This window comes from Pyrus communis, chromosome 3 (genome assembly GCF_041283825.1).
Source record: "Pyrus communis isolate YQ-2024b chromosome 3, ASM4128382v1, whole genome shotgun sequence".
Lineage (NCBI taxonomy): Eukaryota > Viridiplantae > Streptophyta > Magnoliopsida > Rosales > Rosaceae > Pyrus > Pyrus communis.
In genome coordinates, this window is record NC_142567.1 from 24,530,422 (window position 1) to 24,548,763 (window position 18,342).

General features: G+C 40.0%; 5 pseudogenes across 4 annotated transcripts; all 5 read left to right on the forward strand.

The window, feature by feature from the left end:
- The first annotated feature begins 21 nt into the window (after nucleotides 1–21).
- Nucleotides 22–2,726, forward strand: LOC137714938 (scarecrow-like protein 14 pseudogene; annotated as a pseudogene). Its single transcript, XR_015960936.1, has one exon. The product of XR_015960936.1 is annotated as a scarecrow-like protein 14 pseudogene (transcript).
- Nucleotides 2,727–2,871: 145 nt separating this feature from the next.
- LOC137714936 (scarecrow-like protein 30 pseudogene) lies at nucleotides 2,872–5,630 on the forward strand (annotated as a pseudogene). Its single transcript, XR_015960934.1, has one exon. The product of XR_015960934.1 is annotated as a scarecrow-like protein 30 pseudogene (transcript).
- Nucleotides 5,631–6,704: 1,074 nt separating this feature from the next.
- Nucleotides 6,705–8,659, forward strand: LOC148698188 (scarecrow-like protein 30 pseudogene; annotated as a pseudogene).
- A 700-nt stretch (nucleotides 8,660–9,359) lies between these two features.
- Nucleotides 9,360–12,062, forward strand: LOC137714262 (scarecrow-like protein 30 pseudogene; annotated as a pseudogene). The gene is made up of 2 exons (XR_015960935.1): nucleotides 9,360–9,438; nucleotides 9,576–12,062. The product of XR_015960935.1 is annotated as a scarecrow-like protein 30 pseudogene (transcript).
- Nucleotides 12,063–15,867: 3,805 nt separating this feature from the next.
- Nucleotides 15,868–18,314, forward strand: LOC148698189 (scarecrow-like protein 30 pseudogene; annotated as a pseudogene). The gene has a single exon (XR_015960937.1). The product of XR_015960937.1 is annotated as a scarecrow-like protein 30 pseudogene (transcript).
- Nucleotides 18,315–18,342: the final 28 nt, after the last annotated feature.

Consider the following 18,342-nt stretch of genomic DNA (forward strand, 5'->3'; position numbering starts at 1 on the left):
TTGAAAATACAGTCTTAAGAAACGTGTAAATACTCATTAAAATGAATAAAATAATAAAAGTTAATAATTTTCCTGTTGGCGTGTTTGCTGATTTGTCTGGATCAAAATACCTGTTTCCTGATTTGTGCAAAGTCTGAATCTTGCTATCTGTTTCTGGGTATTTTTCCCACTTGTCCAATTGGGTCAAGTTCTTATCTGGTGAGTTTCATGAACCAAGACTCCATTTTTCATTTCATTTTCTAAGTTGTCCATAAATTCTTGGTTATCTGTTCTAAAATTTTATATCCCAGGCCAGTTGGGTTTCTTGAAATTTGAAAAATCTGACTTGGGATTGTTGGAAAGTTGAAACTTTTATGGATACCCTTCTTGAAAGATGTGATGTTTCCATGGAAAGATTCAATTTTGGGTCCATCCTCATCAAAATCTTGTAAATGGGTTCAAAATGGATCATGAGTCCACCTATTCAATTTTCCCTCAAACAAATGTGGACCATAATTCTAGTGATTCAAGTCCTCCTTTGAACACTGGTTCAGATGGAGATTCTACTGACCCTGGAGATTTCAATCATCCTGTGCTTAAGTACATAAGCGATATTCTTCTGGAAGAAGATTTGGAGGGTAAGCCCTGCATGTTGCAGGACTGTTTGGCCCTCCAAGCTGCTGAAAAGTCTTTCTTTGATGTCCTTAATCCAAGGGGTCCTCCTTCGCCAAACCAACCCCCTTTGTCCCATAGCCTTGAGAGTCCGGATGATGATTCCACCCCGAGTTCTCATAGCTGTAATGGCACCTCTATTCCTTCAGAAACCTCCCCTTTCCAATCTTATCTTGTTGAGTCTCAATCGGATAACGTTTTGGTTTCGGATCGTCTTTCTGAGATGCAAAGTTTTGGGCATTTTGGAGGTGTAGGGGAAGCATGTAAGTTCCTCCCAAATGAAAGTTTTGGAACTATTGACCTGGAGAGGTGCCACTTAATGTCTCCAGGTCCTGATCCGTGCCCTCCGGGCATTCGCACACTGATGAGGAGGCCGGAGAATGATGGGCACAACTCAACAAATATATTGAAGGGAAAAAAGCATCATCAAAGGGAGGATGGTGATTATCCAGAAGAAGGGAGGAGCAGCAAGCAGCCAGTTGCTTTTGCTGATGACTCGGAGCCGCAAGAAATGTTTGATGAAGTGTTACTTAGTCATGGGCGTCATCATTTCGGTAACAAGCAGTCAAAAGGGTCCAAAACAACACGTTCAAAGAAACAGAATAGCAACGCAGAAATAGTAGATTTGAGCACATTGCTAACTCAATGTGCACAAGCCGTGGCAAGCTATGACCAACAAACTGCACGTGAACGACTCCAGAAGATACGGCACTACTCTTCCCCCCTTGGTGATGCAAAGCAGAGATTAGCTCATTACTTTGCTGATGGCCTAGAGGCACGCTTGGCTGGCGCCACAACCCCGTCATACTCTTTTCTTGTTGGTACGCAGTCATCAGCTGCTGAAATATTAAAAGCCTTTCAGGTATCTGTTTCCTCATCCCCTTTCAAGCACACGTCACATTTCGTGGCCAACAGAACGATTATGAAACTCTCTGAAAACGCAACAAGGCTTCACATTGTTGATTTTGGTATTGATTATGGTTTCCAATGGCCTTGCTTTATTCAACATCTCTCGGAGAGACCTGGTGGGCCTCCTAAGCTTCGTATCACAGCAATTGAGCTTCCCCAACCAGGTTTTAGACCTACAGAAAGAGTTGAGGAGACTGCACGCCGTTTGAAAAAATATGCTGAGAGATTTAATGTTCCATTCGAGTGCAATGTCATTGCACAAAAATGGGAGACAATCAAGTTTGAGGATCTTAAAACTGACAGAAATGAGCCGACTGCCGTCAATTGTATGTTCCGTTTAAAGAATATACCTGATGAGACGGAGATGTTGAGCAGTGCCAGTCCAAGAGACATTGTGCTAAAGTTGATCAGGAAAATTAATCCAGACGTTTTCATTCATGGGATTGTCAATGGTACATACACTGCACCCTTCTTTGCGACACGGTTCAGAGAGGCACTCTTCCACTACTCTGCATTGTTTGATATATTTGAGGCCACTGTTCCACGCGAAGATGAAATGCGGCTGTTGTTTGAAAAAGCAGTTTATGGTAGAGACATAGTGAATGTCATAGCTTGTGAGGGACTGGAAAGAGTAGAAAGGCCTGAGACATACAAGCAGTGGCAGTTTCGGAATGTGAGGGCTGGGTTCAAGCAGCTTCCACTAGACCAAGAGCTTTTGAAGCAAGTGCGGAGAATGTCAAAATGTTATCATGATGATTTTTGGATTGACGAAGATGGGAACTGGATGCTGCAGGGATGGAAAGGAAAAATTCTCTTGGCGATTTCAATTTGGGTACCGGCCTAGAGCTATTACAATCTTTACTATCTTTGGTGTTGGGTTTTTTCTGTAATCTTCCATCCAGGAACAAAGGTGTTTATACTGCTTTGTACTTGGTTTTGTGAGTTTATTGTTTATTTTTCAATTAATTCATTGCTGCCAATGAGAGCTTGATCGTGGATTTGTAAAACATAAGAAACCCAAATCTATGGAAACAATGAAGAAAATTGCAACTTAAAGAGGAAAAAATCTAAAAATTGTTGTACTATGAGGTTGCTGGTGAACTCATATGGTCAATCTGTCTTAGCTTTAGTAAACTGTGACTAATTAGAATTTTTTTCAAGTTTTACTTTTTATGTTCTTATTTTTATTTAGTCGTTCTTTATTGATTATTAATTTAATTTTAATCTTTTTATATATTTTATAATTAACATGGTCAGCCTTCACTGCAAAAACTTTGTATAGAAAATTAAATTATGGTGGGAACCCAGGAAAGGTATAATAGTCAAAGCATGTACTTCTGAACTTTGCTGATTCTCTTGACTTCCACCCACCGTTGAAGTTAAAGCTGATGTTTTGGTAAAATTTGGCAACTGACTTTGTCATACTTTTTGAGTTCAGACCTGCCCAGAAGTCCATTAAATGCAGTGTGAAGATGTTTCTGCAGATTTTATTGCAAAAGAGTAAAATAGCATCTGTCTGATCATTGTGCTTTTCCACAAGTTCTCAGGTACTCTGCAATTTTTCCCAGTTTTTCCTTCATTAATTTCATTTTTGGTTATCAGTTCCAAATTTTGGTTTTCACCAGTTCCAAATTACATCACTTTTGAGTCTTGAAAAATAAGAATTCTGAGCAAATCCTGCTAGATTGGTTGTTTTTATGGATAACCCTTTTGTTGAAAGATTATATGCCCCCATGGAAGGATTTGAATTCGGCGATGGCTCAAATTTAGTGTATTCTGATGAGAATCTTGCAGATGGGTTCAGAGAGAATCATGAATCCACGAACCCAAATTACTTTACATCTAACTTAGATCATCCTAGTGATTTAAGCACTTCTTTGATCCCGGGTTCGGATGCTGTTACTATCGACACTAATGACTGCAATCAACCTGTGCTCAAGTACATAAGTGATATTCTTCTGGAGGAAGATTTGGAGGGTAAGCCCTGCATGTTGCAGGAATCTTTGGCCCTCCAAGTTGCTGAAAAATATTTTTATGATGCCCTTAATCCGGAGGACCCTCCTTTACTCAACCAACCCTCTTTTTCTGTGTGCCAAAGCTTTGAGAACTCGGATGTCGGTTGTCATAGCAGTGATGGATCTATTGCCAGTTTTCCTAGCAGTAATGGCTCTATTTCTGCTAATAGAGGCTGGGTCTGGGATTTGTCACAACCCTCGCATGGAATCAAGTTCCTTCCAAATGAAAGTTGTGAAACCATTGACCTTGAGAGGGACCAGTTAGTGCCTCCATGTTCCGATCAGTGGCCTCCAGGTCCTTACACGCTGATCGGGAATTTGGCATCGGAGAATGATGGCTACAACTCAATAAATGGACCAAAGGGAAAGAAGAATCATCGAAGGGAGGATGGCTATGATGCAGAAGAAGGAAGAAGAAACAAGCAGTCAGCTGCTGCTTCTGACAATTCTGATCTGCAAGAAATATATGATACGGTACTGCAGAGTGTGAACCATGAACCTGACTCGTGTTTGCATGATGAATCTTCAAAAACTAAGGGAAATAGGATGTTGCAGCATAAGGAGCAGTCAAAAAGATCTAAATCATTACGTGCAAAGAAACAAAACAGCAACCGGAAAGTAGTAGACTTGTGCAAACTGCTAACTGAATGCGCAGAAGCTGTGGCAAGCTATGACCAACAAGCTGCAAGTGAACTACTCAAGCAGATAAGGCAGCACTCTTCGCCCTATGGTGAGTCAACCCAGCGACTAGCTCATTACTTCGCTGATGGCTTAGAGGCACGGTTGGCTGGTGCCAGAACCCCGTCATATTGCCCTATTATGATGCACTCACCAGCTACTGAAATCTTAAAGGCTTACCAGGTGTATGTTACTGCATGCCCTTTCAAGAAGATGGTGCACTTCTTTGCAAACAGAACAATTATGAAAACAGCAGAGAAGGCGACAAGGCTTCACATTATTGATTTCGGTATTTCTTATGGTTTGCAATGGCCCTGCCTTATCCAGAGTCTCTCAGAGAAAACTGGCGGGCCTCCTAATCTCCGTATCACATTAATTGAGCTTCCCCAACCAGGTTTTCGACCTGCAGAAAGAATTGAAGAGACGGCGCGTCGCTTGACTAAATACTGTGAGAGGTATAATGTCCCATTTGAGTACAACGTCCTTGCTAAGAAATGGGAAACAATCAGACTGGAGGATTTTCGTATGGACAGAAATGAGGTGACCGTGGTTAACTGTATGCACCGGTTGAAGCACATGCCGGATGAAACAGTGATGGCGAACAATCCAAGAGATGCTGTCTTAAATTTGATCAAGAGTCTCAATCCAGACCTTTTCGTGCATGGAGTTGTCAATGGAACATACAATGCACCCGCCTTTGTTGTACGGTTCAAACAGGCACTGTTCCACTTCTATGCGTTCTTTGATATGTATGAGGCCACTGTTCCGCACGAAGATGAACAAAGAATGTTCTTCGAAAGAGCAATATTTGGGAGGGACATTATGAATGTCATAGCGTGTGAGGGACTGGAGAGAGTTGAAAGGCCTGAGACATACAAGCAGTGGCAGGCTAGGTATGCGAGGATCGGGTTCAAGCAGCTCCCATTAGACCGGGAGCTCTTGAAGAAAGTGAAGACCATGTCGAAGGTGATGGGGTATCATCGTGATTTCCGAATCGAAGATGATGGCCAGTGGATGCTGCAGGGATGGAAAGGAAGAATCGTCATAGCTCTTACTGCTTTGAAGCCTGCATAGGAGTTTCACTCTGTGATGCCTAAAATCTGCATTTTCTTGTATCTTCAGTATTTCCTGTAACCCTTTTTCAGTCTTGTTTTCGTTCCTAACTATACGCCTCGTTTGGTATCTGAGATTGTACTAGATTGGATAACTCACTAGATTCAATGTACACGTTGGATGAAGAAACGGATGTGAACTTCCAAATCTTGGCCAAGTTGAAGGAGATGCTTTACTTTTACCTGCTACTAGTAAGTACGGAGGCTGCTATTGTTGTTTACTTTTTTGGTATTAAATATATTCGAACTTTGGTTCTCTGGTTTACTGTAAATGTTAACATATTGCAAGAGGTTTGTAGCTAAAATGGATGAGAGAATTTACCCTAATGTGTCGTGTTTTATTCGGTTCTCCGCTCTCCAAATATCGCTTGTATAAAAGAAAACAAATTAGCATGATCAATGTTCAGCGTCACAATCACAATCAAGAAAATAATAAACACACAGGCTTACAAATTTTGTTGATTAGCCCAAGTGCAGTTCATCTTTATGCAAGGTCGTCTTCACAAGAGATACTCTCATGTAACTAAAGACATCATGTGCCAAACATTTATCGAACGAGTAGTGTAGTTTTTTAAACACTTGGCAAACATTTATTGAACAAGTAGTTTACTTTTTAAACACTCAGTAAACATTCAGGTAACGCCACTGAAACAATATTTTAGTTGCAAAAGAGAATCTCTCATTCTTTTTACCTACACAATACGGCATTGATATCAGACCTAATTGGAAGGTGGCTGCTGATTTTGTCCCACTTCAAGAGTTAGGATTACATCTATCAAGGACCTCCCCAGAAGGAAGGTTCATTACTATGAACAAGTAGATTTATAATTTGATATATATACCTTCATCACTCTCTGATTCATTTTGATTTTAGACATACAGACCAAGAGTGAAGGGGTCCTCTGCTATATTTGTTACCTTCTTTAAAGAGTTTCAGGTTTTATTTTTCTTTCGAGCGACATTCTAGCTAATTTAATTTAAACTACAGAGAAGTGGATTCAAACTTCGGTGCAAGGAGGGAGCACACTGCCTCAACCAACTTCTCTAAGTTCAGGTCTGCAAAGAGTTTCAGCTTTCATTCAATCTTTTTTTTCTTGCTCAATCTTGTTTCTGCTCATAACCTGTTTTCTGATACTCTCTCTCTCTCTCTCTCTCTCTCTCTCTCTAATTCCAATATCACAGTTGAGTTTCTTGGAAACTAAGAAAACAAACCTGTTCCTGCTAGATGGTTGTTTAGGGATACCCTTCTTTTGAAAGATTTTCTGTTCCCCTGGAAAGATTCCCTTTTCGCCATTGTTCTACTCGAAATCTAGTAAATTATGATTCAAGCTAATCCCAAAATCATGTAAATGGATTCCAAGTAAACCATGAACATACCATTCCACTTTTCCTTCCACCCATCTCAGATCATCCAAGTGATTCTTTGTTTTCGAGCCCTGGTTCGGATGGAGATATTATTGACATTAGTGATTGCAATCATCCTGTGCTCAAGTACATAAGTGATATTCTTTTGGAAGAAGATTTGGAGGGTAAGCCCTGCATGTTGCAGGACTGCTTGACCCTCCAAGCTGCTGAGAAATCTTTCTACGATGTTCTCAATCCAAAGGGCCCTCCGTTCAGTCAATCCCCTCTTCCGGTGCACCAAAGCTTTGAAAACTCAGATGACGATTTCACAGTGTTGTCATAGTAGTAATGGCCGTGTTGCTGCTAGGACAGACTCGGTATCGAGTTCAGAAGCCTCTCGTGTCCAATCTTGTCCGGTTGAGTCTCCTTCGGATGCATACAACTCAACGTATAGATAGAAGGGAAAGAAAAATCACCTGAGGGAGGATAGCGATTATACAGAAGAAGGGAGAAAAAACAAACAGTCAGCTGCTTCTAATGATGGCCCTGAGCCACAAGAAATGTTTGATGAGGTTTTGCTCTGTCGGGATGCGAATCACGAGTTTGAGCCTTGTTTTCATGATCAATCTGTCAAAACTGATGGAAGTGGGAAGTTGCGGAGCAACAAGCAACCAAAAATTTCTAAAACAGCACGCTCAAAGACAAAGCATAAGAACAGGGAAGTAGTATATTTGTGCACAATGATGACTCAACGCGCACAAGCTGTGGCAAGCCATGACCAGCGAACTGCGAGTGAACTGATCAAGAAGATAGGGCAGCACTCTTTTCCCAGTGGTGATGTAAATGAGAGATTAGCTTATTACTTTGCTAACGCCCTAGAGGCGCGCTTGGCTGGCTCCAGAACCCCCTCATATTCTCCTCTTTTAAGTACGCAGACACCACCTACCGAAATCTTAAAAGCTCACCAGGTGTATGTTACTTCATGCCCTTTCAAGAAGATGTTGTACTTCTTCGCCAATAGAACAATTATGAAACTAGCAGAAAATGCTACGAGGGTTCACATTATCCATTTTGGTATTTCTTATGGTTTCCAATGGCCGTGCCGTATCCAACGCCTCTCTAAGAGACCTGGTGGACCTCCTAATCTTCGTATCACAGCAATTGAGCTCCCGCAACCAGGTTTTCGACCTACTGAAAGGGTTGAAGAGACAATGTGTCGCCTAATATGCTAAGAGATTTGATGTCCCATTTGAGTATAATGTCATTGCTCAGAAATGGGAAACTATCCGATTTGAGGATCTTAAAGTTGACAAATATGAGATGATTGTTGTTAACTGTATGCGCCGATTAAGGCACATACCCGATGAAACAGTCGTGGTGAGCAGTCCAAGAGACACTGTCCTAAACTTGATCAAGACAATAAATCCAGACCTTTTCATTCACGGAGTTGTCAATGGGACATACAATTCCCCCTTCTTTGTCACGCGGTTCAGAGAGGCGCCCTTCCACTACTCTGCGTTGTTTGATATGTTTGAGGCTACTATTCCTTGCGAAGATGAACATCGTCTAATGTTCGAAAAAGCAATATATTGTAGAGATATAATGAATGTCATAGCGTGCGAGGGACTAGAACGAGTTGAAAGGCCGGAGACATACAAGCATTGGCAGGTTAGGTATCACCGGTTGGGGTTCAAGTAGGTGCCCCTGGACCAGGAGCTCTTGAAGAAAGCGAAAGCCATGCTGAAGTTGATGCGTTATCATAACGATTTTCGAATAGATGAAGATGGCCACTGGATGCTGCAAGGATGGAAAGGAAGAATCGTCATTGCTCTTTCTGCTTTGAAGCCTGCTTAGGAGTTTCACAATGTGATGCCTAAAATTTGTACTCTCTTTGAATTATCAATATCTCTTGTAGCTTTTCTTTTTTCAATCTTAATTTTCTCTTATCCATCTCCGTCTATGGAGCTTGATCAAATATCTTCTGCAATTTTTTAGTTTGGGAATATGATCATGATGATGTCGGATTTTCTACGTGTGTATTTGATGTGCAAATTACACCATAACACTGGTGTACTAGCATACACATAGTAAAAAAAAGTATGTTAAGAACTATGACTTATCTTAAGAATTGTGATTTGTCGACAAGCAATACGACATAATAGAAAAAATGTGGCTCATCATAAAAGAATGAGTCCGTTCATTCTCCTGTGAGATTACATCTAACGTTAACAAAATCTTCCATTCCTTTTGGCTTATTTCTCACTTAGCAATCTGACATAAATTAATAATTTAACGACATTAGATTCAGAAACAAGAGAAATTTCTCATGAATTTGGGATTTAACTTATCCATGCAAAAAAATTCATTTTCCAACGTGAGTTAAATATTCTCAACACAACTCTTGACGTTAGTACCACAAAAATTAAACACGTGAACAACATTTACTGGGTTACATGGGATCACAGGCTAACTTTAAGCAGAACACATGATTAACCTACAAAACAGACAACAATATACAGTAATCACGCATGGACTTAGAAAAGTTACAGTAGCCCACGCATGGACTCGGAAAAGTTGTTTGCCCATGTCGGTATGATCGTTATGTTTGTGGTCCTTATTCACTTATACACACACACGTACGCGCTGATGGTGCACAAGGTGGCTGGTGACTTTGTCCAACTTGAAGATGAGATTAAGACTTAAGATCTTCCCAGAAGGTTAAGGTTCATGTATGTATGTATGTATGTATGTATGTATGTATGTATGTATAAAGAAACAAAAAATCCTATCACTAAACACACATATATATATTTGGATATACTTGCAATCATATCTTCTGTCCCACTTATGTTTTTATCTTTTTCAGGTGTGAAGTATTCTGCAACACAAAAGATCAAGAGGTACTCTGAAAATATTCAATATTTGTAAGTTCAAATCTTGATTCTGTTCATAACCTGCTTGAATTCCACAACCACAAATCTGTATGTTTGTGAGTATTTCTGATTTACCCATTTGGCTTGATTTCTTATTTGGTGTGTGAATTGCATAAAATAAGATTGAAATTATATCACTTTCTTGTTTTGCCCAATTTTTCTTGGCCATCAGTTCCAAAATTCCAATATCTCAGTTGGGTTTTCTGGAAAAACCAGAAAACTCTTACCAGTTTCTGCTAAATTGGTTGTTTTTATGTGTACCCTTTATGAAAGATTATAAATTTCCATGAAAAACTTTCAGTTTGTTTCGACTCAGAATCTTGTCAATGGATTCCAAGTGAATCATGAACCCACCAATCCACTTTTCCTTCCAACTACCACAGACCATCCAACTGATTCCGGGCTTTCGAGCTCGGGATCAGATGGAGATTGTTTTGACATTAGTGACAGTCGCCCTGTGCTCAAGTACATAAGTGATATTCTTTTGGAAGAGGACTTGGAGGATAAGCCCTGCATGTTGCAGAACTGTTTGGCCCTCGTTGCTGCTGAGAAATCTTTTTATGATGTTCTTAATGTGAAGGATCCTCCTTCGCCTGACCAACCGCCTCTTCACGTGTACCATAGCTTTGAGCACTCAGATGATGATTCCTCACAGAGTTGCCATAGCAGTAATGATTCTAGATCTGCTAGGACAGACTCGGTTTTCGATTCTTCAGAAACCCTGTTGGCTTCAAACTCAATTTCTGGGAATTTTGGAGGAGTTGGGGAAGCAAGAACTCTCATTCCAAATGGGAGATATGGAATCATTGACGTGGAGAGGTACCAATCAGTCCCCCCGGGAGGTAATACACTGAGGAGGAATTTCGCACCTGAGCCAGAGAATGATGGCTACATCTCAGCAAACAGATTGAAGGGAAAGAAGAATCGTCAAAGGGAGGATGGCGATTATGCAGATGAAGGGAGAAGCAGCAAGCAATCAGCTGCTTTAGGTGACGACGCTGAGCCACAAGAAATGTTTGATAGGGTATTACTCTGTCATGTGAATCATACGCATGAATCTTGTATTCGCGACAAACCTTTGGGCAGTGAGGTATGTGAGAAGTTGCAGCCTACCAAGCAGTCAAAAGGGTCTAAAACAACCCGCTCAAAGAAACAGAACAACAACAGGGAAGTTGTGGATCTTCCCACCCTGCTAACTCAATGTGCACAGGCCGTGGCAAGTTATGACCAACGAACTGCGAGTGAACTACTGAAGCAGATAAGGAAGCACTCTTCTCCCTATGGTGATGCAACCGAGAGATTATCTCATTACTTTGCTGATGGCCTTGAGGCACGCTTGGCAGGAACCAGAACCCCATTATATTCGCCTCTTTTGAGTATACAGACACCAGTTGCTGAAATCTTAAAAGCCTACCAGATGTATGTTAAGTATTGCCCTTTCAAGCACATGTTACATTTCCTTTCCAACAGGACAATTATTAAACTAGCTGAAAAGGCAACAAGGCTTCACATTGTTGATTTTGGTATTTCATATGGTTTCCAATGGCCCTGCCTTATCCAACGCCTCTCGGAGAGAAATGGTGGACCTCCTAATATTCGTTTGACAGCAATTGAGCTTCCCCAGCCAGGTTTTCTTCCTACAGAAAGGGTTGAAGAGACGGGGCGTCGCTTGAAAAAATATGCTGCAAGATTTAATGTCCAGTTTGAGTACAAGGTCATTGCACAGAAATGGGAGACTATCCAACTTGAGGATCTTAAAATTGACAGAAATGAGCTAACTGTGGTTAACTGCATGCACCGGTTAAAGCACATACCTGATGAAACCGTGGTGGTGACCAGTCCTAGGGACATTGTCCTAAAGTTGATCAGAAAAATTAATCCAGACCTATTTATTCACGGAGTCGTCAACGGGGCATACAATTCACCCTTCTTTGTCACACGGTTCAAAGAGGCGCTCTACCACTTCTCTGCAATGTTTGATATGTTTGAGGCCACTATTCCTCGTGAAGATGAGCAGCGGCTGATGTTTGAAAAGGCAGTATATGGTAAAGACATAATGAATGTCGTTGCGTGTGAAGGACTGGAACGAGTTGAAAGGCCTGAGACATTCAAGCAGTGGCAGGTTAGGTATCATCGGGCTGGGTTCAAGCAGGTGCCTTTAGACCAGGAACTCTTGAAGAGAGTGAAGATTATGCTGAAGGCAATGGATTATCATGATGATTTTCTAATAGATGAAGATGGCGAGTGGATGCTTCAGGGATGGAAAGGCAGAATCATCTTCGGTCTTGCTTTCTGGAAACCTGCTTAGGTGCTGGATCTCATGTTATCTAGGCTAGAGTTTTAGTCATGGATGACTATTACAATATGCAATCTTTTTGTTCTCTAGTTTTCAAGTTGTTTTTACTATACTGTTCTAAAAATTCTCGTTTAGTGTCACTTAGGCCCTACCTAAGCGCTTGGCGACTAGCCACCGTTTCAATTAATCCCTATACGTTTAAAAATTAAGGAATAGCGCCTAGGATTCCATCTAGACCCACCAAGGCGCCCATCTAGGTCGCAACTCTCAAATAGACAAAAAATAATTAATTATCATTTTGCATTTTATTTTTTCAATAAATTGTTAGAAACTTGTTGATTAATTAGATGAACACTCGTTCTCCATGTTTTCAATATATTTTAATACTTTATAATTTGAATGTCATTCAATTTTGGATAACTAAATTAAATTAAAACTAAAAAAACAGCCTAGGCGGGAGCGTCTTGCCCAGTATCAAACTAACGCCTAGCGTCTTGTAGAATCTCATGCACTATATGTAGTCATGGTTTATGATTTCATTTATTAAGTTTCCTTTATTCATTTCAGCTTCTTGACAAACAGCTCTCTGATCAAAATGCAGCTCAACTAGAAGAATTTAGTCCGGAAAACCCTCTAAGCGCGGTCACTTGGCTGCGGCAGCCTCATTGCAGATTATGCGCGCGATGTAACTTCTAACTCGTTAGTTACATTGGAAGCAGGGATTAAACTTGAAAAAATTTAATATGGCTTAACAGATTTAAGAACTTGAATTAACGAATCAAAGCGTGAAATGATGAACTCGAAACTTAAAATTATGCAGTGAAAATCATGAATTTACTTCAAACACACATTCGACTTGTAACCTTCAAGAAGCTAGCCGAAGAGGACTGTCACGAAGAACTCATTTAACCGCTGAACAAGTACCAGGCCATTTTGGACTGCTATGCATTATTGACAGTAAACCTAATATACAATGCATGCAATTCAAGTGTGTGTGAGAGAGAGAGAGAGAATTTGGACTAAACAACGCTTGAGGAACAAGGAGTGGACTCAGTCGAGCTTCAAGATTCTTATCTGGTGTTGCTGCTGCTATTTTGTTCCTTCTACTGTTGCCTTACTGTTCCTTCTACTGTTGCCTTATTGAGTCAAATGCCACAAAAAAAAATCTCCATGCATTGAGTCAAACCAAATAGGCAAAAAAAAAAAAAAGAAAAAAAAAGGAAAATCAAGGCTTTTCTCTGAAAAATTCAAGAGATTGTTCTGGTCCACATCACATCAAATTGGATGAATCTGAACCCACCTCAAAAAAAAAAAAAAAAAAAAGTCAAAGGTTGAAGAGTGTTCTGGTTGAAAAAAAATACCCCACCACATCTTCTGTGTTTCGGTTGAGGTCCACATTTTGGATGAATCTGAGCCAGTTTATTAAAATGCAAGGACAAATTGGAACCCCCATTAATATTACTTTTCTCTCTCATCTTATGAATCAAGGGTTTGAATTGATTGGCGTCCTTGTTGCTGTAGTTAAAGGTAGCCGCCCCACTGCACCATATCATGGATAATGCACCAAAGTTTGGTACTATCTACACATCTTTTTTTTATCTTCTACATACACCTTTTAATTTTCAACCGTCGAATCGAATAAATTAAAGAAAATCAAAAAATAAAAATAAATAGATGGATTGTGAAAAGTAAAAACGAGTGTATGAATAACACCATCCTAGAAAAAACCATCTTTTGTTTAGTAAAGCACATAGTTTATGCATGATTATATGGTACTGGAAATTGTCTTGCTAGACTGTTTGGCATCAGAAAATACTTATGTTACTAGACTATGAATTTGATATATTAATTAGGTTGATTCTTGTTTGAATATGTCATCTGCATTCATAATACGATATCATAAGCATCCAGGTGTAAAAAGAGAGCTTTGCCTTATATATTGGTTCTCCAAGTTGTGTCATGTGTCTCATAGCCTCGTGGCTAGTGCAAAAAAAAAAAGCTCATACAATGTCCGTCTCTTCACCAGATTTTAGGGCATGTTTGGAAGAACATTTAACCAAATATAATTGCTTATATCATATTTGACATAAACACACAACATGACACCGAATTTAAACTCACAGTACGATTTCACCAAAAAAAAAAAAAAAAAACTCACAGTACAACAATATAAACATTTGTATGAGAACGTAAGTTTAACAAGAAAACAATACCTTAATAATGATACTCCAAACTGTGTTATGTAGTGTGTCCATAGTCTCATAATGCGGCGTTGAAGTATTTACCCCTATAGTCAAAGCGTGTTTGGAAATACTTTAGTTAAAAAACGATTGTTTATACCACGTTTGAAATAAATAGACAAACAAACTTTCTTCATTTTAAAACACTGTTTCTTCCAATAGAAACAAAAAAGAAAAAAACAGAAGAAAACAAAACAAAATCAATTCTTCTCGTGCAATAATCTTTGGTTCCCCAATTTTACACTTCACACATTTGCATCCCGATGTATCTGGTTGTCCAAACCAAACAACTAGTTCAAAATTGTTTTTAACTACAAACGATATTCTACGCTAAATTTATCATATGAGAAAGAAAAAGAAAATTCAAACTTAGAACGCAATAGGTGAAGAAGAACTAACCATGACGACAATTCAGCACTTGCATCATTAGTCTAAGAAGCTTCTTTTTAATCAATCATCATAATACACAACATTATCGGTCCATTTAGTACTAAACAATGAAAGGTTTCTCCAATCAAGTGTAACCTTTTGCCTCTGGTGATGGCAATCAAAACTTAATATAATAAAGTAGTGAAAGCAAAAGCAAAAAGGAAATGGAATAATATTCCACTCTTAATATAAAAACAAGCAAATCAATTTTGTTTACTAAACTAATCCAATAATTGTAGAATTATCTCTCATTAGTAACCGCTAATCCCGCATAGGGTTAGATTTGGCACCAAATAAGTCAAGCTGAGTTCTGAGTCAGGTTCACATAATCTGATCATGAACTGGTACTATATTCATATTTAATAAAGAATTATTCAACAGTGTAAAGAAAATATAATGCTTTTACATTTTGATAGGGACATACACCAGAATCGGTTATAAATTTTTAATCAAATATAGAACCATAGCACATAAAATAAAAAAATGAACAGCACTAACAATGACCGAAGCACAAACAATAAATTATAATAATTTGTGATTTAGGTGCAGGTTATTACATGTTTAGTGACCTTCCAAGTTCTAGTTTCTAGTAAATGTTTGTAATTAAGTTAAAAAGTGCTTCTATTTGGAGTACATCTTTAAGAAAAATGCAAGTGCTTTTTGAAAGAAGGACACAATAGGTGCTTCTTTCAGAAAACACATCAAATGTATTTTTTAAATCCAACACAATTTTTTTTTTCCGCCAAACGCTACTAAGAACACTTTGGTAATCCAAAAATGCTTTTAGTTACTTTAAAATAACTTCCATGCAGGCCCGGTAATTTCCCTCCAACACATATATTAATCAATTTCCCATTTCCAGGAAGGTGTGATCAGATAGACTTTTGGTAGCAGATCAAGATTCTTTGTTCATAAGATTTATCATCATTCCTCTTTTAGTAGTTTTAGGATTTTTGAGAACTTCATCCAACATGATTGGTTGAAGCCCTGAAATATTTTAAGTTGGCTGCTATTGTAATAGAAGTGCAGGCTTAATTTGATCTTGTTCCAACCTTGAAGCCGCATTGCCTAACATTTATGAGTGCTAAAGTCCAACCATTTTCATTTTGTACTTGTATAGTTTAATTTCATTTTGTTTTTAAGTTTTAAATATTAATTTATAAATTTTCGTTTGTGTTTTAGTTTCTTCTATTGTTTTACCCAAGTTTATGTTGAAGTTTCTAATATATCCCTGGATTTAACGGAAAGAAAGACGATGTTAGTGAACATGGCCAATTGTGCCATACATTGTTAAATTCAGAGACAAAAGAAACTAATATGAGAGTTCACTGAACTATTGCTACAGATAAGCCTACAAGTATATATAAAACTAGAAGTGTTCATACACTTCCTACTCTCTTCATCCGCTCAGATTTCTCATTTGCTTCTGAATCCCGTTAGATTATGGATACCTTTGAGGATGAACTTCCCAGTCCCATGAACAAATCCGTAATCGAGCAAGTCGACGACTCGAATGCGAATCCTGTTCATGAGTTTGAAGCCAGCCATGATTTCACTGATCACAATTTCTTCCCTGTCAATTCAGACCCTTCTGATAATTTATCCTCGTTGCCGGGCGTGAGCACGGAGGTGAATTTTCCGGAACGCAGTGAAGCATCCAATGCAATTCTCAAGTACATAAGTGAGATGCTTATGGAGGAGGAGGAATACTTGGTGAACAAGCCCTGCATGCTGCAGGAAGGTTTGGCACTCCAAGCTGCCGAAAAGTCATTGCATGATGTGCTTGTTCAGGACCAAAATCCCTCTTCAAGTGATCCACTTCTTAATTTCATACATCGAAATGTTGAGGCCCCGAACGAGGGCAGTAATCACAGCAGTACTGGCTCTATAGCTGCTGGAAACAGGGTTGGCTTGGATTGGGGTTCTGTTCAAGATGTTTTCGAGTCCTCTCGTGCCCAAATTCCAAACCCTTTGGTTTTGAGCGGTGAGGGTGGAATCACGCATCTAAAACACAATTCATCGTCTGTTGTGGAGCTGAGGGAGCTGCAGGGAAACGATGTGAGTTTCAATTCGGACAAGGATGGCAGCGACTCATCAAATGGATCAAGGAGTAAGAGGAGTCATCAGAGGGAGGACGAGGATTCTCTAGATGACTGGAGGAGAAACAAGGATCCAGCGGTTTATGCTGACGAATTTGAGCTACCGCAGCTGTTTGATGAGGTACTGCTCTGTCAGGGTGAGAAACAAGAGTCCAACTCATGCTCTCCCAAGGAAAGCGAGAAGTTGCAGCTCAACCGGAAGTCAAAAGGATCGAAGGGCAAGAAAACACGCAAGAAAAAGCTGGATGACAATGCGGGGATGGTTGATCTATGGACGCTGCTGACTATATGTGCACAATCTGTTGCAAGCTATGACAAAAGGAAGGCAAATGAACAACTCAAGCAAATAAGGCTGAACTCTTCTCCCTACGGCGATGACACGCAGAGATTAGCTTATTACGTGGCAAATGGCCTCGAATTGCGCTTGGGTGCTGATGTTCCCTCGAACGCTTCCCTTCCCAGGAGTGAGATGTCAGCTGCTGATATCTTGAAAGCTTACCAGACTTACATCACGGCATGCCCTTTCCAGAAGATGTCGAATATCTATGCTAACCAAACGATTCTGAAACAAGCAGAGAAAACGACAAGGCTTCACATCATTGATTTCGGTGTCCTCTATGGCTACCAATGGCCTTCCCTCATCCAAGACCTCTCCAAGAGAAACGGCGGACCTCCCATGCTTCGCATAACCGGAGTAGAGTTTCCCCAGCCGGGTTTCCGGCCTTCAGAAAGGGTCGAACAGACAGGGCGGCGCCTAGCGAATTACTGCAAGAGGTTTAACGTCCCCTTCAAGTACAACATCATAGCAACAAATTGGGAAACAATTCGGTCTGAGGATATCAAAATCGACAGAGATGAGTTAACTGTAGTCAACTGCTTGTACCGGCTAAAAAACCTACAGGATGATACAGTGACAGACTCTCCTAGGGATACAGTTTTGAAGCTGATCCGAAGAATTAGCCCAGATTTGTTCATCCATGGGGTAGTCAATGGATCCTACAATGCACCCTTCTTTGACATACGCTTCCGAGAGGCACTCTTCCATTTTTCTTCCCTGTTCAACATGTTTGAGGAGACTCTGCCACGAGAAGATCCACAGAGGTTGCTCTACGAGCAAGAAGTATTTGGCAGAGATGTTATCAATGTGATAGCATGTGAGGGTCCAAGAAGGGTCGAAAGGCCGGAGACATACAAGCAGTGGCAGACTAGAAACAAGAGAGCTGGGTTCACGCAGGTACCGTCAGACCAGGAGATCTTGAAGGAAGTCAGGAGTATGGTGAAGAGAGATTACCACAAGGATTTCTCCGTCGACGAAGATGGAATGTGGATGTTGCAGGGATGGAAAGGCAGGATATTCCATGCTATTTCGTACTGGAAACCTGTTTGAGAGTTACAAAAGGCACCAAGGCAATGCCCGAAAAGTGTGTGCTAGCAGTCTGGCTCATATTCTGCCGGTTTTCGGACTTCGGGAGAGTAATTTTACGGGACTTAGATTAGCTAGTACTGCGTAGAACTTGTAAGCATGATTTGTAGTTATGTACCCTCTTACAATCTGATTTGGGTGTACTAATAGTTCAGTTTAATGAAAGTTTATCGTTATGTTTTGAAGACCGGTCGATGAATGCATCGGAGAACC